Source organism: Pseudonaja textilis, chromosome 7 (assembly GCF_049901715.1).
Source record: "Pseudonaja textilis isolate UNSWEBS1 chromosome 7, rPseTex1.2, whole genome shotgun sequence".
Classification (NCBI taxonomy): Eukaryota; Metazoa; Chordata; class Lepidosauria; order Squamata; family Elapidae; genus Pseudonaja; species Pseudonaja textilis.
The window spans coordinates 33,180,123-33,202,996 of NC_141996.1; the positions used below are offsets into that span (position 1 = coordinate 33,180,123).

General features: G+C 39.1%; 1 long non-coding RNA gene across 1 annotated transcript in view; it reads left to right on the forward strand.

Moving 5' to 3' along the window:
• Positions 1 to 7,449: 7,449 nt before the first annotated feature.
• Positions 7,450 to 22,874, forward strand: part of LOC148125299 (uncharacterized) — a 73,399-nt gene continuing 57,974 nt past the window's right edge. Inside the window, exon 1 of the long non-coding RNA XR_015744321.1 lies at positions 7,450 to 7,990. This is a non-coding gene — a long non-coding RNA (uncharacterized LOC148125299). The remainder of the gene's footprint in view (positions 7,991 to 22,874) is intronic.

A 22,874-nucleotide genomic window follows, 5' to 3' on the forward strand; every position in this document is an offset into this window, starting at 1 on the left:
TAGATCATTTATGTATATATTTATTTTATTTTACTTTATTTGTTAAATTTATTTCCCACCTATCTCCTCATCGGGCTGCTCTAAGCAGCTTACAACAATATAAAGGAAGAAATGAAAAGAGTAAACAAAACAGAAGTAAAATAATAGAACAATAAAACAAACAATGAAAAATAAAACAATGAGAACACATCAACATGATACCAGTTATTATGCCATATCATGTCTGAATGTTAAACCCAATAAATAATTCATACACCATTTAAGGGTATAATGCTGTGATAGTGCTAAATTAAATTTTTTATTTTTATTTTTATTTATTTATTTGTCAAGGAAGTATTAGATAACATGTATAAGTATAAAATAGTTATGAATACATGAAATGGATACAAATAAAAAGAAAGAATAGGACAGGGATGTTAGGCACGTTTTGGTGAGCTTATGCACGCCCCCTACAGACCTCTTAGGAAAGGGGTGAGGTCAATAGTAGATAGTCTAAGGTTAAAGTTTGGGGGTTTGGGGAAGAAACAACAGAGTCAGGTAGAATATTCCAGACACTGACCACTCTGTTGCTGAAGTTGTATTTCCTGCAATCAAGTTTGGTGCGGTTTACCTTGAGTTTGTATCTATTGTGTGCTCTTGTATTGTTATGTTTGAAGCTGAAGTATTCATTGACAGGTAGGACATTGCAGTAGATAATTTTATGTACTATACTTAGATCGGACCGAAGGTGGCATAGTTCTAGGTTGTCTAGGTCTAAAATTTCAAGTCTGGTGGCATAAGGTATTCTGCTACAAGTAAAGGAGTGGAGAACTCTTCTCGTGAAATATTTCTGGACTTTCTCGACTGTATTAATATCTGATATGCAATGCAGGTTCCAGACTGATGAGCTGTATTCAAGTATTGGTCTAGCAAATGTTTTGTATGCTCTAGTTAGTAGTGTGATATTACCGGAAAAAAAGCTGTGCAATTATACATCTCTATAGTTAAAATTCTGCATTTTTATTGGAAATGAAACCTAAATTGTCATCTTTTAATTGATATTCTGTTTCCTAATAAAGCAGCAGCCTGTGCTTTTTTAGAAGCATGAAATAATTGGAGGGCAAACATTTTAGGCTCTTTAGCAGTGCTCTGATGAGGAGCAAAACATGAAAGAAAACCAGCTAAGGTGAAAGTGTAACTGAGGGATTCTTCCCCTTTTCTTTCTTTTAGGTAAAATGGGCAAAGGATCAAACAAACAATGGGAGTGTTATTCCAGCTTATAGACACTGCAAAAAAGGCTATATCTTGCATCAGCCAACACTTATCTTATCAGACTCTTTGTGATTGTGGCAAATATGTAATATTCCTCTTCACATCAACTGCAATGTTTTCATCTATTCAGAGGAAAGAACTGAAAGAGCTGTGTGAAAAACATCCTTAATTGTTTAGTTTTTAGCTTTCCTGTTTCTTCTTCTTTCTTTACTTATGCTTTTACTTCTGTGTGTTTCCCTCTGATTTCTGATAGTATCTGTCCTAACTTAACCCCTATATGTCACCATTCTCTTTCATAACATTCTCTTTCAGCGTTTTCTTTCACACTTGCTTAAAATCTTCTCTGCATTTCCTATTGCAGCTGCTATCCGCAAACAGGAATTGCACAAATTTATGCTTGCTATTCTCTGAATGGTCATGTGTTTTTTCTCTTTCATTTGGACTCTTCTGTGTTCTCTCCATACCCCTATAACAAAAATAGATTTCAGAGCTAATTTTCTATAGCTTACATAAAAATGGTATTTTCTCACTTCAATCATATTATCATTATTATGCATTTACTAAGCACCATCAGTGTGTATGTTGCTATTAAAAAAACCCAATTCAATGGATAGAAAAACATGTGGATTGGTAAAATAAAACTATCTGGAATACTAAATAATTTGTATGAATAAAGTCACACTGTAAAGTACATTAAATAATGACCTTCAACAGAAGAACAGTTGGATGTGAACAAAGCAACAAATGATGCCTCACTGTGGAAGTCAGATCTGCAGAACTTAAAGATCAACAATGAAAAAAAGTTATATAACTATGAGAAAAATTGCTAACAATGTATAGGATATAACAATTAGAGTAGTGAAAAATATTAATTATTGGAATAAACAGAAAAGAGGACAAGCTGGTCCTGAATGAATAGAACACTTTTACATTGTAGTGTTTTAAATGTGTATTTATTTGGTTTATATAACCACCTAACTCATTTTAGTGATTCTGGGGGATTTACAATCAAATATATAAAAACAATAAAATACACAATGTATTTAAATAAAATAAAAACACATAGCAGCCGAGCTTCATAAATAATCATCCACAAAATCAAGAAATAGGTTCTATCACATTCCCAGCATCCCAACAAGTTTTACAAAAGGCCAGCAGAGTTAAAGCTAACGCAATCTCAGGTGAAATGATGTTTTTCATAGGGTGGGTGCCACAATAAAAAAGGCCCTTCTCTTTTTGTATTTGAGCTACTTTATTTCTTATTTATTTTAAGCATAAGATCTGCTTCAGACTTGTCATGATATAATTTGTTTTGGATAATTCATGTATTTCTGACTTTTATGCAGTTTATTTGAAAATATTAAAACTGATATTTTTCTTTAAATCACCATCATTCTTCAAACTTTGTGGGTAATCTATATTCTCATGTTTCAGTGGCCTCCTAGGTTCATGCTTCCCATTAATCCCTCTACCTTCAATGTCTGGGTTCAATTCCTAGAGCTTGTCTCTTCCTGTTTATATGGTTTAAATTTTTAGCCCCCCTCAATTGAGATGCCAAAAAACAGTATTTCTCAACCTTGGGAACTTTAAATTAAAGTTACAGTTTTACACATAACTGAAAGTTGCCAAGGTTGAGAAACATTGCCATAAAAGCACACAATGATGGCCAGAACTACTCTGCTCAAAAAAATAAAGGGAACACAAAAATAAGACATCCTAGATCTGAATGAATGAAATATTCTTATTAAATACTTTGTTCATTACATAGTTGAATGTGCTGACAACAAAATCACACAAAAATTATCAATGGATATCAAATTTAGCAACCCATGGAGGTCTGGATTTGGAGTTACACTCAAAATTAATGTGGAAAAAAACACTACAGGCTGATCCAACTTTGATGTAATGTCCTTAAAACAAGTCAAAATGAGGCTCAGTAGTGTGTGTGGCCTCCACCTGCCTGTATGACCTCCCTACAACACCTGGGCATGCTCCTGATGAGGTGGCGGATGGTATCCTGAGGGTTCTCCTCCCACACCTGGACTAAAGCATCCCCCAACTCCTGGACAGTCTGTGGTGCAACATGGCATTGGTGGATGGAGCGAGACATGATGTCCCAGATGTGTCCAATTGGATTCAGATCTGGAAAACGGGTGGGCCAGCATCAATGCCTTCCTCTTGCAAGAACCACTGACACACTCCAGCCACATGAGGTCTAGCATTGTCTTGCATTAGGAGGAACCCAGGGTCAACCACACCAGCATATGGTCTCACAAGGGGTCTGAGGATCTCATCTTGGTACCTAATGGCAGTCAGGCTACCTCTGGCCAGCACATGGAGGGCTGTGCGGCCCCCTAAAGAAATGCCACCCCACACCATTACTGACCCACTGCCAAACTGGTCATGCTGGAGGATGTTGCAGACAGCAGAACATTCTCCACGGCATCTCCAGACCCTGTCACGTCTATCACATGTGCTCAATGTGAACCAGCTTTCATCTGTGAAGAGCACAGAGTGCCAGTGGCGAATTTGCCAATCTTGGTGTTCTCTGGCAAATGCCAAATGTCCTGCACGGTGTTGGGCTGTAAGCACAACCTCCACCTATGACGTTGGGCCCTCATACCAACCTCATGGACTCTGTTTCTGACCGTTTGAGCAGCCACATGCACATTTGTGGCCTGCTGGAGGTCATTTTGCAGGGCTCCGGCTGTCCCTCCTTGCACAAAGGTGGAGGTAGCAGTCCTGATGCTGGGTTGTTGCCTCCTACAGCCTCCTCCATATCTCCTGATGTACTGGCCTGTGTCCTGGTAGTGCCTCCATGCTCTGGACACTATGCTGACAGACACAGCAAACCTTCTTGCCACAGCTTGCATTGATGTGCCATCCTGGATGAGCTGCTTTACTTGAGCCACTTGTGTGGGTTGTAGACTCCGTCTCATGCTACCACTAGAGCGAAAGCACTGCCAGCATTCAAAAGTGACCAAACCATCAGCCAGAAAGCATAGCAACTGAGAAGTGGTCTGTGGTCACCACCTGCAGAACCACTTCTTTATTGGGGATGTCTTGCTAACTGCCTCTGCTTTCCACCTGTTGTCTATTCCATTTGCACAACAGCATGTGAAATTGATTGTCAATCAGTGTTGCTACCTAAGTGGACAGTTTGATTTCACAGAAGTGTGATTGACTTGGAGTTACATTGTGTTGCTTAAGTGTTCCCTTTATTTTTTTGAGCAGTGTATTTCAAAAAGCATCAATATTTTACTCTCATAATTCAAACTGACTTTTAAATGGACCAGAGTAACAGTAGTGGGGTTGCAGTGAAGAATTTGCATTGCTTATATTTTTATAGGTTCTCACCATAGTAATCTCTCAGTTTTTGGAAAAACTCCAATTTGCAGACAAATTCAAATATCAAAAAACATAGAAATGTTTTATATAAAAAGGTGAGCTACTAACGCTTTGGTCTTTTTGAGAGATGTGGACAAATGATGAAATTTGTGTCACTCAAGAACTGATGATAACTGTGGATATAGGGTACTGGTTGGATGACATTCTTTTGTAGATATACTGGGCTGCAAAAATCCAGTCAATAATTCCATGGCTGCAAAGAGATACATAAAATTCTGTCCATTTTATGCCATCTAGAGATAGTTTAGTGCTTTGTAATCCAGAACTGATAGCCATAGCCAGACATAGTGGTACTGATCAGGGGTGGCATGCTACTGGCTCTGCCCGGCTCTATAGAACCGATAGCTCTGAAGAGCAGCAGACACCGAACCAGTTCTGTGTTTGCTGCTGTTTGACCCACCCACCTGCCCTGTCTCTTACCTATCCTTTTTTTCCTGCTTTTTCAACCTCAGCTGCTTTCAGTCTCTTTTCAAATGCTGTGCACCTGCATGCAGCACTTTTCAGCTGTCTGGGTGGCACAGTTTAAGGTTTTGTACATGCACATGCAGCAAAACGTAGTCATTGAACCGGTAGTAGCACCGGTTGAATCCCACCCCTGGTACTGATGTTAAAGGGAAGACCAATAATTATTCTGGGATTGATCAGACCTACTCATTTACCCACTAACTCTTTGCTACCATCTGATAAACCCATCAGAATGTCTGCAACCTAGATATGATATGCCTGTTCTTTGGTCAATGGCAGGGAAAATAGATGAGCACTAAGTTGTGCAGGTTTTTGCATATTCTCTGCATTTAAGGTTGCAAGGGAGATTTCAATGAAACAGATGTGTTTCAAAGCAATTCCACACTGTCTAAGACTTGAAATAAAAACAATTGATTGGAAGCAACTGTGTCAGAGGACACTGTTATTTGTAAATGGAAAACATAAATAACAACACCAGGAGGAATAGCAACAAATTTCAGAACAAAAAGAACCAAGGAAGGAATCATAACAGGAAGAGCTACTAATCTTTAACATCTACCAAATGCTCTAAACAACTCAAAATAGATGAGTTACCGCTACATAGAGAAGCAACAAGTGACCTTCATGGTTTTTTTTTATTTATCTAACAGACACATAGGGCAATTGAAATGGGGCATTCTACCATGGCTCAGAGGATAGCAATTTCAGTGAATGGCAAATGGTAAATGCAATAGTATATGATGAAATTAGAAGAAAGAACTCCAGACATTAAAAGCAAGTAAGTCTGGAAATGGACAGACTTAATCATGGTTTCAACTGGGAAACTGAGAGCATCTTAGAGCAAGCTAAGTCCAAAAGTGCTAAAGAATTCATGGAAGCCTTGCACTTTGGCAAATCACACATCACAGGCACAAACAGATAAATAACATCTACATACCATTCAAAAAAACAAAAATAAATAAATAAAAAAGACCTCACCATCCAGATGAGCAGACATTCATACCAAGATTAACATTAGACTAGCAATCAAGAAGCAAATAATATCCCAATCAAGGAACCATCAAGGCCATTCCCATCAAGCAAGCCACTAGTATGGTATATAAAATGAGAAAAAACCCCACTCCCTACTAGCATTGATGATGTTATCTAGTTTGGTAAAGAAATATCTGAAAGAAAACAACCAAGCTCAGAGAGAACCAGGAACCCCACAATTCAACCCTCAGCTACAAATATTCTCGTCTAAGTCTTGAAAAGATAAACATTTCTTGTGAATCCCTGAGTTTTAGATGGAATCAGGAGAGAAATCACAATAAGAATTGCAAATCACAATAAGAATTTTTCCTCCCTTCCCTTCCTTTCCCCATACATGTTGCTACTTCAAATCCTTACACAGAATGCAACACTCCTGCTTCAGTTAAACAGCATGAGGCTTCAGATGGCCTTGAAAGATACAACAAGGGCAAATGGCACAACAGGTGAGCTGTCCATCCTAGTAATTGAAGAAAATCATATAGCTGCCTAGCTGCTACAAAGGGAAGAGAATCATATTAATATTTAAACATTTTACTTTGTCATTAATGATCATAAGAATGAAAGAATTTCTGAAGAGTATTCAACTGCCAATTCCCTTTGAATGTTTAAGAATCGTTATGTTCACCTTTGCTTTAGGATAGAGAATGCCATCCAGGGGTGGGATTCTACTGGTTTGAGCCAGTTCGGGAGAACCGGATGTTAATTGCACATCCAGTTCGGGGAACCGGTAGTTCCGAAGACCAGCTGGTCCTGCCCACCCTGCCCCGCCCCTCCCAGAAGTCACCATGCGCTGGTTCTGGCTCCCAGGTAAGTGGAGGCTTTCAAAGCCAAAAACGGTGTGTGTGTGTGTGGATGTGGGGAGGGGGTAGATGTGGGGGGGCAGGGGGGTGCAGGGGTGCCCCCCCCCTTCTCTTCCCTTTTGGGTCTTCTAAGGCTCCAAGGAGAGGCAAACTAATCACCTAATTGAACAGCCCGCTTTTAGCATAGCAACCCTCCCTTTTAGTCCTTTTAGCATAAGAGCCTCAGGAGACCCAAAACAGGGTGCTGGGGGGAGGGCATGCTGGGGTGGAGGGGGCAGGGGCACCCCCCACCTCCCGGTGCACCCCCCCCACGTTTTAGGTCTCCTGAGGCTCCAGGGAGGCTTGCTATGCTAAAAACAGCCTTTTCTTTTTGCTTGGGGGAGGTGCAGGAGTGCTACCTGTCACACACCCCTGGCCACGCCCACCCAGCTGCTCAGTTAGGTGACTAGTTTGCCTCTCTCACACGAGGGCTGCCTGCTCTTCCTCCCACTGGCTGGCATGTAAGGGCTTCATTCAGTTTGTTCCTGCCCTCAAACAGTAAGGCAAAGTGCAAAGGTTCTTCAGCAGCTAGGCTTGCAATTGGCCTGCAACAACTGAGTTCCAGGTCCTTCCTCCTCTTGCTCCTTTTGCTCCTTTCTGCTTCTGCCTCCTCCTCCTCTTCCTCCTCCTGCTTCCTGTTTCTCCTGCTACCTCTTCTTCCTTCTTCCTCCCCACTTTCCTCCTCTCCTTCTCCCAGCATTGCAACTGGGCTTGCTTTCCCTTCCTGCACCTCTCCAAGTTTGCAAGACAGTAGCCCAACTTGCAGCCAAGTGCTTTCCCAAAGCCTTGTTGGAGGGAAACAAGGTATGTCTGTGTGAGGGAATGTCACCTTAAGTGCTAGGTCTCCAAGGGAATCCCTCTCTTGTTTGCACCAAGACTGCTGAGTGCTGACCCAATATTTCTCTGTCTCTGCCTCTCCCCTTCCCCCTCTCTTTTGAATGGTTTTATCAGTACTTCCTCAACATGCTGGATCTTCCGTTTATTTTGCTGCAAGGGTGAGTAAGAATTGTTTCTCCCCACCCCCCACCTCCCACCCACCCCTTTCTTCCCAGTTTCTTAGAAGGAAGTCACAGGTCTAATCTGGAAGAGAATCACTGTGCTGAACCATTGAAAAGTGCAGGTGGTGGTCATTTACCCTCTTCCTGCTTTCCTGGGTCTTTGGGGGTTTCCTTTGGAGAAAAAGCAGAGAGCCTCTTCCAGTGAAGATTTCTCTGTGTCTTCTAATTTTCTTCCAGAGCAGATCAAAAAGGCCTCTTCCTGTGAAGGCTTTTCCAGTTCTTTATTCTGATTTTCTCCAGGAGCAAAATAAACCCCTTTCTAATGAAGTCTTCCCTGTGTGTTTATTCTGATTTTCCCCTGGACTGGAGCAAAATCATCTGGTAGCAGGCTTTAAGTAACAATCCCACACTTATTTTACTCCATGTGTGGCCCACTCACTATTTAATTTACCACTTCTGTTTGTGCTTCTTTCCCAAACTGTATACCTCTCTCTCTCTCTCTCTTACTCACACACACACACACACACACACACACAGGTCCATGGTAAAATTGTCTTCCATGAAACCAGTCCCTGGTGCCAGAAAGTTTGGGGATTTCTGAATTAGACCATGCAGGAGAGCCCTTTTAAGGATTATGGATTAATAGAAAAGTAACTAACTTAGCTCTGATACTAAACCAGGGGTCCCCAAACTTGGCAACTTTAAGACTTGTGGACTTCAACTCCCAGAATTCCTCAGACAGCTCTGCTTAAGGTTGCCAAGTTTGGAGACCTCTGTCCTAAATACTAAAGCTGCTGCATATAAAAAACGAGCTCTGATCAACTATCACAGCCACATTTGGATCTGATTGGAGGTCCTGGGAAAGGTGTCAGAATAACACTTAGAAGAGACCTTGGGGGGAACCCTATACCATTTCAGAAAAATTTCCATCCAGTCTTTTCTTAAAAACCTCCAGTTTTGGAGCACCCAGAACTTCTGGAGACAAGCAGGTCCACTGGTCAATTGTTCTCACCAGCAGTGGGATTCTACCAGTTCACACATATTTGCTAGAACCTGTTGTTAACATTCTAAGTAGTTCAGAGAACTGGTTGTTAGAAGAAATTACTGGCCTAATCCTGTAAGGAAGTCAGGAAGGAAACATTCTGGTGTTGCTTACAGAAACTGCCTCTCCATTAACCCTTATTACATTCTTGGCAGGACTAGACTTCCTGTCTCTGGAACTTCTCTGGAGCTTTTTTCTCCTCCTTTGCTGGTACTTTGCTTGTGTGGAGTGACCATTCAAAGTGACAATGGCACTAGAAAAGTGACTTATGACCATTTTTCACACTTACGGCTGTTGCAGCATCCCCACAGTCCTGAAAGGCCAGGTGGGGAGATGCATGCCTCAATGTGAGTGATATTGAGTTGGCCACACTCAGCCAATAACATGACCACCAAGCCATGTCCACCCAGTCACATGACCACCAAGCCACACCCACCAACTAAGCCATGCCCACAGAACCAGTTGTTAAAAATTTAGAATCACACCCCTGGTTCTTCTTAGTTTCTTCTTAGTTTTATGTTGTTTCTTTCTTTGTTCAGTTTCCATCCATTGCTTCTTGTTTTGCCTTCTGCTTCTTTCTGGCAGCCCTTTAAAAGCCTGTTGCCTATCACACTCTTGGGCAAAGCATGTGAGCCATTTTCCTCCTTTCAGTGGTCCATAAAAGTATATCTATAGCACATAAATAATAAAGTCAAAAAAAGGTGAACAACATTTTTACAGAACTATAGATAAGTTGAGGTTGGGTGTGACAAGGAATGACTGGGAAGGGAGGAGCCAGGTGAGGCAACTCTTGATGTGAGTGACATTGAGTTGCTCATGCCCAGCCAGTCATGTGACCATCAAGCCACGCCCAGCCAGTCATGTGACCACCAAGCCATCCCCACAAGTTAAGCCACGCCCATAGAATTGGTTGTTAAGAAATTTGAATCCCACCCCTGATGCCATCCAACCAAATGACAATGGCAGAGGAAACTGTTCCTGTAATGCTACCTCTAATCAGGTAGAAATAATGTGTCACTTAGCAACTCTTTTAAAGCCAGAGAAGGCTAGACCTAACTTAACTGGGCAGAAAAAGAGAGAGGAGGAAGAGGAGGTTTTATTCAATCATTTGAAACGTTTCCTACAGAGATTAGAAACATTAAATAGTTCATTAATAACCAGTACCATAACAGAATCACCTAAAGAGATCTCATAATCAAGCCAAAGTGATACCAAAGATAATAATTAACACTATATAAAAACTAACAACACTACAGATTGCATCAAAGTATTTGTTGTAATAAAAAAATTTCAGTTGTGAACTGAATAGGGTTAAGATCTCCATTGTGTTATTAATATCGTATCATGTATATCTTATAATGTATAATATTATACCATAGTAAAAATATTGAGAGTCAGTTTTGTATAGTAGTTAAGGCAAAAAGAACTGGGAAACCATGAGTTCTAGCCCTATTTTAGCACTACAGTACATTTCAGTTGCAAATAAGCTTTACACAAATAAACTGCAACGTTTATTTATGGGAGGGATTTTGGACTAGGAACTCAGGTATTTCTACTTCAATATTTTCTGTCAAGGTTTAAAGAAAAGTCTTCCAAGTGAAATGTTCTGCAGGCAGTCATGTCCAAGGTCAATACCAGTACCTGGGTAAGGATGTAAAATTTCTAGTTCAAGGCTTGGGCTTATTGATATCAACACACTCCATCCATGCTGCTGTGTTCACAGACTGACAGCAGTCCTCTCTCTAGTCTGTCACCTGCGTGGGAGCACTGACCGCTCCCATTGGTGCCGTTTGACGGCCGGCTATAAAAGGGGCTGTCAAACGGCATCAGCTGTTGCCGCCAGCTGACTGCCAGTTAGCCTCGGCAGCCGTGGCGACCCTTTATTCACCTGAATAAAGCCTGTTAACGATTCAGCCTGCGTCTGTCTCTATCTCTACTGCTGCTCTACAACACTGGAGACGAGGGCGGGATTCGATAAGAGACGAAGAGACAACCAGGCAAAGACAGCTGAGCACAGTCACTGTCAAAAAGAGCCGAAGCCGCTAAGAGCTGAACTACGACACCGCCGCTGACGCTCTCCAGGAGCGCGAAGTTCAAACTCCTAGCTGAGGAAGTGACGCCGCCTGACAGATGCCGCCGCAAGCGCTTTTCTAAAAGCACAAATTTAAAGCTCCCTCAGCTGAGGAGACCAACCCCGCCGCTTTCAAGATGGCTACAAACCCGACATTCCCTCCCTTCCAACCGATGGGTGAGACGTGGGAGTTGTACATGAAATGGTTCGAGTGCTTCCTAAACGCTATCGACCTGACAGAAGCCACTGACCTGAGGAAAAGATCCTATTTTCTGAGTGTCTGTGGGGCTGCAGTTTTTGATACAGCCTCAGCATTAGATCCCCACGCTCTGTGAAAGCTATTCCCTGGGAGGAGTTGCAGGGAATCCTGTCTAACCACTACTCCCCCAAACCCTCTCAAATAGCTAGGAGACTGGCTTTTAGAAGGAGAGTTCAGGCTGAAGGGGAGACCGTTAGTCAGTATATGGCAGCCTGGAAAGTTAGAGTAAAGTAAAAGATGATATAATTTACCCTTCCTCCTCCCTTTTTGATACTCTTGGAAATGGGATATGATCATACATGAGACGTGCTGAGACAGAGACCAACTGATACAGGCAAGCAGGAAGACCAAAGCAAAATTTGTGCAATTGTGCTTGCTAATTAGTATTTATTCTTCAAGCAACTCAATATATAATACAAGTGTATACATAAGTATATTAAAATATTAGTTAATGCTTATTATATTATTAAGGCATGTTATACATATAGTATTTTATGAAAGTCAACCAGATTTTCTGGAGTTCTAAATACCATATATGTATTTTAGAGTCTGTTTTCTTTAAAAAAAACAACACCAAACCTTTTCCAACTGTCTCAGCATATGTTTTTATTTATGGTCATTTTATAGAAATTCTTTCCATAGTCTTATTCAGGATTTATTATTCTGTTTGCAAAATAATATGCTGTGTTCAGTGGTGGGATTAAAATTTTTTTACTACCGGTTCTGTGGGCGTGGCTTGGTGAGCATGGCAGGGAAAGGTTACTGAAAAATCCCATTCCCTCCCCACCCCACTAACCTGCTTCCCAGCTCCATTCTCCTGTGCAGGGCACTCATTGAAGATCCAGCCAATCAGCTGGGACTCGGGAGGCAGATAATAGATGAGGCCGGGGCTAGTCAGATGTGGCATTTGCCGGTTCTCCAAACTATTCAAAATGTCCACTACTGGTTCTCCAGAACTGGTAAGAACCTGCTGAATACCACCTCTGGCTGTGTTGGCCAGTTACTTGTGTTTATTAATGCTCATTTAATAGATATTCTTTCTGTATTATTATTAAGGATCCATAATTATAAAGTATGGAAGTTCCCTAAGAATCTAAAACCATGCAAGAACATATTTAAAAAAGAAAACGAAGGTGAAATTTGTTTCATCCAAAGGGAAGTCTCTATAGAACAGGAATAATAGGAACTATTAAAAATAATCCAGATCTGAATACAGTGGAAAGCAAAGTATAGGGACACCAACGCCTGGGAAGAGTTGCTCTTGAAAGCTAGCAGAATTCAGTTAATACCATCAGGAAATACTAGAGAGGTTTTTTTAAAAAAAGAAAAATCCCCTAAAATCCTGGGATTTCCCAGTTCCAAGGAATACAAACCTCTTCTGTAATATCACCAACAAAATTCACGGGTGTGTCTATATCAGAAATCAAATTCTGTTTGAAGCACACTTTTCCTTTACATCTGACATTGGTTGCATAGCTAGTGGCTATATCTGGATTTTTCTTTTTTCTTTTAAATGAAGAGTAAACTGGGGAAATTCACTAGAAACTACAGTGTGTGTGAAAAAACATTTTTAACTTTCCTTTTTTTCCTATACTCTTAATGATCTTTCCCTTCAGACAGCAACTGGCGGGGTGGGGATGAGGTGATCTGACATTGGTGCCAATAGAACTTTTCCCCTTCAGGCTAATTGCTGCATGGGTGAGGAGGGGGACTTTAGTCTAGATCACAACTCAAGGAAGGGGATTGTAAAAACTGTCATGTCCTCCAGTCTCAGTGAAAATTTTGGTTTCCTGCCAAGTTTACTATTAATTAATGTCAACAAAAATAGATGTAGTGACTAGCTGTGAGCTTAGAGTCTATTTCTTAGCTTAGAGTTTAGTTCTTAGCAAGATATAACATTGTTGCCTTTGCATAGGAAACTTCATGAAGCCTTATTAAAATTGCAGGCTGCTTCCCAGCTGGCTGTTTATCCATTCCTAATATATTGTTCTGCTTAGCATGTATATTTGGATATATTGGTCCAATGAAATCCTCAGTGACTCTTTTTGACTCTAATGCTAAAATATGGGAGGTGGCCTATGAATTCCATATTTGCTTCACAAAATATGTCTCAATATGATTTTTCCCTCCATTATGGCCCTCAGGAGTAGAACTCAACCTGATCCTTACTGCAAATCTGTGAAATAGACTAGGCTGGGAACCGTTAGTGGGCAAAATGCCATTTGATGATTGTCATGGTTGAATAGAAATATGAGTCTAGATCTTAAGTAAAGTTATAGTTTAAATCATGCTGGTTTTACAACACTGTATCTATATGATTGGACATCACAACTACTGTAGATTGGACTGCTCAACCTAGGGACATTTATGCATATACTGGATGTACCAAAGAGGTAGGACTTCACATAGTTGGAGCCACTGTCTTGTTTTTGTTTTTCTTACCTTGCTCCCCAACACTCCTGGTTCAATCTCAGATTGCTTTACACTTACACTGGCAAATGTCTTTGAACTTGTGCAGAGTGCGTTTTATTCCCCCTTTGGTTCTCAGAGACATTGATATATGCTTGCAGGATTCAAAGGCTTCCCGGGAAGCAGGAGAAAGGTCTTTCTTTTTGAAAAAATATTATGGTTTGGGGATTTTTTTGCAACAAAGCTTTCCATCTGGAAAATGTTATTTTTAATAACATTAGGGCCCAAAACAGTGAAAGCAAACAAATCAAATTTAGACCCAGAACTGAAGCCATGTTAATCAGAAGATAGTTTAACTACTGCCTAACTGACAAGCCAGAATGAAATGAAAGGAGACCTTGATTTGCTAAGAAGCAGCTGCATCTCAACACTGGGTGAAAGGCACCAGTGAGTGGTATGCAGGATTAACCTGGCCAGCACTAGAAAACAGAAGTCTGATTGTTTTCCTTTTGTATTTGCATGCCAAATGGAACAAATAAGTAATGGCACCATTGTCTCCAAAATGTGTGTGTGTGTATCCAGAAGAAAACATATGATATGAATAGAAAACAATTAACAATGAGCCAGAGTCGAAGTGTAAAACAGATTAGGCAAAGAAATTCTTTTTACATTAGATACATAATGAACAATAATTTATAATTGATGAAAGTGGCAGTGGTTCTTCACCAGCCTCAATCTCTCTCTCTCTCTCTCTCTCTCTCTCTCTCTCCCCCCTCTCCCCCCTCCCTCTATATATTATCACTTCTTCTGTTATTGGCTTAATTTTACAGTTTTACAGAGGGTTATCACAACACAAATCAGTGGAATTTCCTGGTGCTTGAAGTCTTCCAGATGTTTTTCTTTCTTTTTAAGATCAGAGGGGGAAAATAACATAGAAAAGAAAGAGATGGGAGTCAATGAACACAGCCAACAAGATTTATCTCTCCTTTTAAAACTGAATTGGATCCTTTTCAGCAGTCTTTCCTCATCTTGTCATATCATGAAGGACTGGATTCCCACACCCACATTCCAGAATTCTTCTGAAATTACTATAAGTTGTAGTCTAATGAATCTGGAGATTGCTAGGTCACACATCAAATCAGGAAGAAGAAAGAGGAGAAAGTTAGTGAACAATGAAGACTGAAAGAAAAGTTTGAAAAGCAAAACAGGAACAAATATTTTAGTCTGTAGTACCTACCTTCGATTGTAATACATATCAAAGGGTTACTCAATCAATAATGTTCTATGCCAGGGTTGTCAAACTTGCATCGTCAAGGTGTGATTACATGACGTACCATGATTTTTTTGCCCTTTGCTAAACTGGGCGTGGGTGTGGCCAGAGTGTGATGCATCATCCAGCCCGTGTGCCACGAGTTTGACAACTTTGCTCTAGACACATTCCTTTTTGTGCTGAAATCTGGTCTTTGAACAAATTGCTACGGCTGTACTTACAAAATGGGTGGAGCCACGATATGGAAATAGGCAAGGCTTGGATAAATATTAAATATTAAATTAAATACAATAAATATGATTATTACTCAATTATATCTCTCTTGGGTTATCTAAATTAGGCAACAGATGTCTCAAACTCATATTAACACTTCAAAATAAGGATATCAATATAGATAATCAGATTGTATCAATTTGTCATTAAAAATTGGAATTTCATCAAAGATAAGACAAATGATTTTATAGATATTTCAATATTTTTCAGATACTCTCTTCATTTTGGATTATTTGTTGTCTACAGAATTTTCCACACATGGCTCAGCAGCTTATCTTTGTTAACCATGATTTTATATCTGGTTGGGCAGTGAAATGATTGATATGTTTTTCTAAATGTTGATGTACACAAGATTGAATATTTTGCATATCAGGTACAAGTTTCTATATTTTGTTGAAATGTCATTTAGCTGGCATTCTGTTTCAGCACTGTTAATTACAACAGCACATATAGCACATATTATCTTATTGGCTCTAACTATAGATTCTGAATCTACAATTCTTTTAGAAACTACAATTCTTTTTATATCATGAAGTCATGAATATTATTGGTAGAAATGTCAAAATTCATCTGGTGAGATTTTAAGTAGGTTTTCTTTGTTTCTCTTTACCAAAGGTAAATTATGTTTTCTGGCCAAGTAACTATTTCTAGTAGATTGAAGCAAGTTATTCACTCATGTAGCAAGGAAAATTGTGTTTAAAAAACCTGTTGATACTAGTTGTGCTTTTGTTATTACACTTCTCTTATTAATCTTGGGAAAAAAATTGCTGCTTTTCTGACCTATACAAAAAGCTGAGCTGTAGGACGCTTTCCAATAACCTGCAGGGCTCTAATAATCATTTTTATATAATAGTTTACTGTTGCAAAAGTCCTTGTGCTCTTTTAGAACTTTTTAAGTGGCTGAACTCTGGGAGAATGTCAATAATTAGCGCCAAATTGATGACAAAATTGATTGATTGTAGTCTTCGATTCTTTACACTCCTTTCATCTTCCAAAAAATTTGCAAATAATAGGATACTAATATTACTTATTTGATTGATGATACATTGAAAATAGTCTAAAAATATATTGAAGTTGTTAACCTGGTTTATATTATATATGACTGAATGCTACTCAGAAAAATTGGGTACTTCTTGACAATATACATTGTAGTGTATGGTGTTTCGCCTAGCATTCTATTGGTACTGTGGAAACATTATGCAATCAGTTAGATAAGAAGATATCTAACTTGATATGAATAATCAATGAGTACATATATAGTTGCAAACCCCAATTTAATACTGCTTCCATTTGAGTTGCTGTAATTCAATATGATTTATAGGGCTTTCTGGGTTTTTTTTTAAATTTCTCGTCTAACACCGATGATCCAAGTGACATGCATAGCCACAGCATAGTTGAGAGTTTGTCAATAATAATAATAATTGCAACCATTTTGCTGAATATTTTTTCCTTAGTTCTTGTGAGAAATTATTTTAATAGCCATCAAACAAAAATATAGACTAGTATCTGACACTGGTCTATTCCTTTTTGCTAAATTCAGTATTGAAAATAAGAATTATTTCCCACACTTTGTGGGAATTGACCTGTCAAAAACTTTAGGGAGTTCATTCTCATCAGCATTTTCCAATGCTGACTCAATCCTATGTTAAGGATGCTATGTCCTTTTCCCCAGAACAATCACTGTTTTACTGCCTTTGTTTCACCTGCATTGTCAACAAACATTCTTTCTCATTGCAGTCAACATAGGATCATTTTTTACAATCGTACCAAGAATAGAACATATTTTTGTGCACATTTTGCAGCTGAAAAAAAATCATTTTGCACTTCTTCTCCAGGTTCTGATTCCTGAAATATTTAACCTTATTTTGATATCCAGAAATCAGGCAATAAATACAGCATCATACAATGTTTCATAAACAGTAGCACAGGTCTCCTAATTATTTTTAGTGTTTGTTTCTTTAGATTTTATTCCCCTGTTTTTTTGTATCTTTGTCTTTTCAGCTTCTCTTAACAAATATCTCTAAGATGAGCTGTGCTGAATGTTTTGTGCTTTATTGAAATGCCATATTTCATTTCAAAACTCTTTTTTTAAAAAAAACATCCATGTGATTTGGCTGAACAAGCAATGAACTTTATGGTAAATCACTAGCACAGTAACAGGAGGTTTTTGCAAAAAAATTACCTCTACCTCTGCTTTTGCTACAGGGATGAAAAGAGATCTCTGAGATATGTGATGTGATGTGATGTTGTTATCATTTTTGTTCTTCTCAGGAATCTTGAGTTTCTCTTGATCAATTGAGATCTTTCTAGAGGTGGGTTTTGAAATGCCATGCTAATGTTTCTCAATACTGTGGGGACAAGGATGACTCAGACTCACATCAGGTGTTAACAGAGAGGAGAATAAACATTTAACAAAAGCCAGGGATAACGTTTTCTTCAGTCTCCTACAAAATGATAAAAAATATAATAAGATGTACCTTTGGGGGGGGGGGGGAGAACAGCCAGTTATGTTTAGACTAACTGGCAATGAAAAAAATGACTGTATTAACAGCAAAAATCTAAACTGAAATGAAGCAGGAGACCATCTATGTCAAAATTGAACAGCCCTGTTCTGTATTGCTACATTAGCATTCTTGTAACCCCTCGTCCTGATTGGCCAGGACTCACGGCACTCGGATTGGCTGAGTGAGCCCCAGCGATTGGCCCATTGCAAATCGCCCACGATTGGAGGAAACTGATCATGGGGGATTCGAAACGGTGTCATTGGCCGCGGCTGGCAAGGCAAGTTCAATATAAGCCACCACCGATCCGAGGGAGAGCTGAGCCGATCTCAGAACTCAATAAAGAGCTTTAAAAGAGTCACTGAGTCTCGCGTCTCCTTCTTGCGATCGGCGAATATGACACTGGCGATGAGGATGGGATCACGGAACTGATACCCTGAGCATGCGGCACCCAGACGAAAGCAGCCGATGAGATGGCCAGCAACATCGTGCCACCCGCACCCTTTAACCAGGCTACTGAGGACTGGGAAAAAGCCCTCTCTCAACAGAGGAATAGAGAGATGACAGCATCTATCTCCAGTCTATAACACAGTCATTTCAGAAGTTCCAAGAAAGCTCCACCCCATTGCACTCTCAGGTGACCCTGATGATACAGATAAACATCCAAATGGCCTCAAGGACTCTCTAAAAGAATGCAAATGATCAGCTGCTTGCAAGGAATATAAATCCTTCCATTTCCCACCACCCAGTCAGAGCTGAAGAGGCTTTTGGATGTGAAGCTAAATGTCTTCAAAGAAAAACAGGAAAGTCCAGTTCCCTCTTGAAAAAACATATTTGGGTTTGGTTGTTAGATTTGTATACCATCAGTCTTGTGTAAGACAACTTTACCTTTCTCATAATAACCAGGATTCTCTACTTTATGCAGTTCGTTATCGTTTATGTGAAAAATATAACCAGGGAACCAAAACAAACTATTTTTAAAAATTAAGGTCAATTAAAGAACAAAGAAAAATATAACTTGAAAGCTTATCTGGAAATGCAGCAGGACGGTGGTAGCACAGGTGTGGCCCTTGCTTGCCCCTTTATCTCTCCTCCCAGCACCCATATATTTCTCTGGTTAGCATATGAGCAGCATAAACAGGCTGGGTTCACCAATTATACCAGGCCATCACATAGCTTATAGGACTTTGTTTGCAACTATATTTCTTTAGCAAGTTATAGTTAAACAAGCAATTGTTTTTCACACTATGTGAATCCTATCAGACTGAGAAATAACTCAGTGATTGTTATTTGATCGGTGCAGGTTAATTGAGGTATAGAGGTATCCACAGAGGTTAAAAAGAAAGTCAAGATGGTGTCTGCACAATTACACCCCTGATCCTTTTAAAAGAAGAGATGGATATGTATATATAAAGGTTCTATGTGATTTTTTTTACTCCTGCCCCCTGCAGATCTCTATCCTTGATTATAACTTTGCTTTGGTATGATTGTAAATCTTGAGCTGTTCTATCGCTAATAAGTCATGCAGTCTAGTTTATTAGTGCTTTTCTTCCCTTATTGAACAGCTTCCTTATAGTACCTGAACCTATTTGAAAAACTTTTTTATCTTTAAAAACTAGGCAGTCTCAAGATGTTATAAAAAGGTACCCAAGCATAATAATATTAAGTGCATTTTTATGCTGGTAATAGTGCCAGAAATGGTTACTTTAAAGTTTATAGAAGTATCCTGATATAAGAATCTTTTCCCCATTGTATTAATTTCCCATTTATTCATTCACAAGTGTCTCATTTCTGCATTTATGTTTTTTTTAAAAACAGCATACTACGTAAAAGGGAATTTAAGTGTTTATTTTTGAATGCATTTTCTTGAAAAACAAACAAGTTGGTGTTTCTGTTCAATGTATCAGTTCCAAAATATCCACTTGCAAGTGCAATATATCTTATTTTAAGAATTATTTGATTGTAATTGTAGCCTAGACTATATAAGCATAACATGATTTTATCTTTCCTGCAGCCCAAGAAGTCGTTGGTAATGGTTGACTGGGCATAATTCTTTTTCTTTAGTCTCTTCTAGCTCCACCAGCACCCATATGTTGCTTTTCGCAATCTCTTTATTTTTAAAAATTGGGGTGCTATTTTTTATCCTTCTGGCTGAATGGTGTCCAGGAAATTGATAGCTTTTCCTCCCTACTCCACAACTAGGCAAAATTGTGTGTGTGTGTGTGTGTGTGTGTATGATTGTGTAAGATTCCATATCAGAAAATTAAATATCTTTCAGATTAATAGACATCCATCCATCCATCCATTCATTCACACCTGACTCTGAAAAAAAGGCTGAGTGGGATTTAAATGTAATAAATACCTGGATGGAAGACCATCGTGAAATCCTATCATGGTAATCACTACATTAAGGAATTGAAATACTTCTTTATACGTTGACTTCATATTACTTCAGTATACATTGACTTAACTTACACATTGCTCTCAAGGAAGCTACTGAGATATGTTCATGCAATCACAGGTACTGAACTTGACTAGAACAAAGTAAACCATTAAAAGTCTCTCTCTTTCCCCCAAAAGCATATAAATAATTTACCATTAACATGTGTGGGTTATGGCTCAAGTATTATTTATATCAGGAGCTCAAATTCAGTAAGAATGTATGCCAGATAATCTTATATAACATAATTGCTCTTAACTTAGAAGGTACCTCATAGAAGCTGGAATTTTGCCCAGAACCAAGACAAAGTGAATACAATTCAAAATTCAAAATTGATCTTATGTAACACAATTCATTTGAAGCCTCTGTAGCATTAAAACAAAATAAGATGCCAAACTATCAAAGTGGACTTTTTATACTGATCTACTAAACCATATCTTCCATTTAATTCAGTGGGCTTATGATTAAATATATGAATACAGCAAAAACAGTTCTTGATCTCTTTAACTTTCAGAAGGGGAGTGGTTTCTTCCCCCACTTTGAATTCAGAAATAGGATGAGAGTCTATTCTTAAAGAAAACAGCTGCAGTCTTTCAATGTTTTTCCATAGCAACTGCCCAGCATTGACTGAACAGAATTTCACTGCCTGTTAGAATAAATGTTCAGATTTCAAGAAATCAGTTTCACATTTGTTTGTTAAAGTGAGTCATTTTGTAGCATCTTGAAGGTTGTACTAAATTGATTAAAATCAGGAGCTGCCTAAAATATGAGACTGAAATACATAAAATCCAAATATTCTAAAGTGTATTAGAGAAGAATACCTTTATTTATTTATTTGCTTTCAGCACTACTGAATTTTAAAATGAATTTAGGTTTATGTTTATTTTTATTTATCTGATTTGCCAATCACTTACAAGGTAATAGGTATAAAAATAAACATGCGTATGAATAGAGGAAATAGGTACAAATAAATGGGGACAATAAGACAGGGACAATAGGCATGATTGTGCACTTATGCATGCCCCTTACAGACCTCTTAGGAGTGGGGTGAGGTCAATAGTAGATAGTTTAAGGTTAAAGGAGTGGGGGTTTGAAAATGTAACAACAGAGTCAGGTAGTGTTCTGACCCAGGCTTCTTCAAGCATAATTAAACACAAACTTGTTTTAAAAGCAAAACCTATTTTATTGCAATGCTGGGAATTGCTTTCATTCCCAGTCAGAACTAATCAGTTCCCCAAGATAAGTACATGCCTTTCAGTGCTGTGGAATGTTGCCAAAAACAGAAGTATCCAATTATTATAACAGAAACCAACCCCAAGCTCACTGGGAACAGGCTCCTCTGGGTCCTCTGCTTCATTGTTGCCCAACTCTGAAGGCAGCACTCCACTCCCAGATGGTTCTGGACCCATCCCTGCATCGGACGCAGGACCCTCGTCCAAGTTCTCTCTAGACTCCCTGACTGGTCCCCTTTCTTCCTCGCTGTCCGACTACTCTGCCGTCTTCACCGGCTGCTGTCAAACCATAACAGGTAGTGCATTCCAGGCATTGACCACTCTGTTGCTGAAGTTGTACTTACTGCAATCAAGTTTGGAGCAGTTTACATTGAGATTGTATTTGTTGTGTGCTCTTGTATTGTTGCGGTTGAAGCTGAAGTAATCATTGACTAGTAGGACATTGTAACAGATAATTTTGTGTACCATGCTGAGGTCCAGTGGTATGTGGTGTAGTTCTAGGTTGTCCAAGGCCAAAATTTCAAGTCTGGTTGTTCTGTCTAATCTCTCTTTCCCTCCCTCCCTCCCTCCCTTCCTTCTCTCCCTCTCTCTCTCTGTCTCTCTCTCTCTCTCTCTGCACATGTGTATACACACTACTCATGAAACTCACACACATGGTAAAAGTTGAGCACACACCAAATTGTTATCACAAAATAATAATGTAAATGCCATAACAACTGTAGAACAACAAGTTGCAACTCACAAGGAGTGCTGTCTTGGTTTTAACTGCAGCAGTAAGGTCATCGGTAGGCTTTGGTAGAGGTACCTTTTATTTGGAACAGTAGAGAGGTGATCCTTTCCTAGTCTTGCAGGTGGAACTGAGTTGTTCTGGATCAGACCCAAGATCAGACCCAGACTCTACCCCAAAAGTTTAATTAATACCAGTTGAGTTTCAGGCCATACAACAGATATGATCATTATTAACTTTATAAAAGTTACATTTTAATTAATAATTAATGTTTAAATAAATTCAGAACATTTATATCCCACCTTTATTATCATTTTTACAAATTATTCAAGGCAAAAAACATATCCAACACACATTCCTCCTCCTATTTGCCCCACAGCAACAACTCTGTGAAGCGGGTTGGACTGAGAGTGTGTGATGGCCGAAGGACACCTTGCTGGAAAGCATGGGAGTGGGAATGAGAGGGGCTGTCTTAATGTTTTTGTATAATCCTTTTCTTTCTAAATGTTTCTCTAATTACTATTTTTTTTAAAAGAAAAAAGAAAAAATGAACAATAATTATCAATTTTCAGTGACTAGTGAGTTTATATTATAATCTTTAAAAGTGCACATACAGAGGCAGTTTGGTGTTGTGGATAAGGCATCAGGCTAGAAATC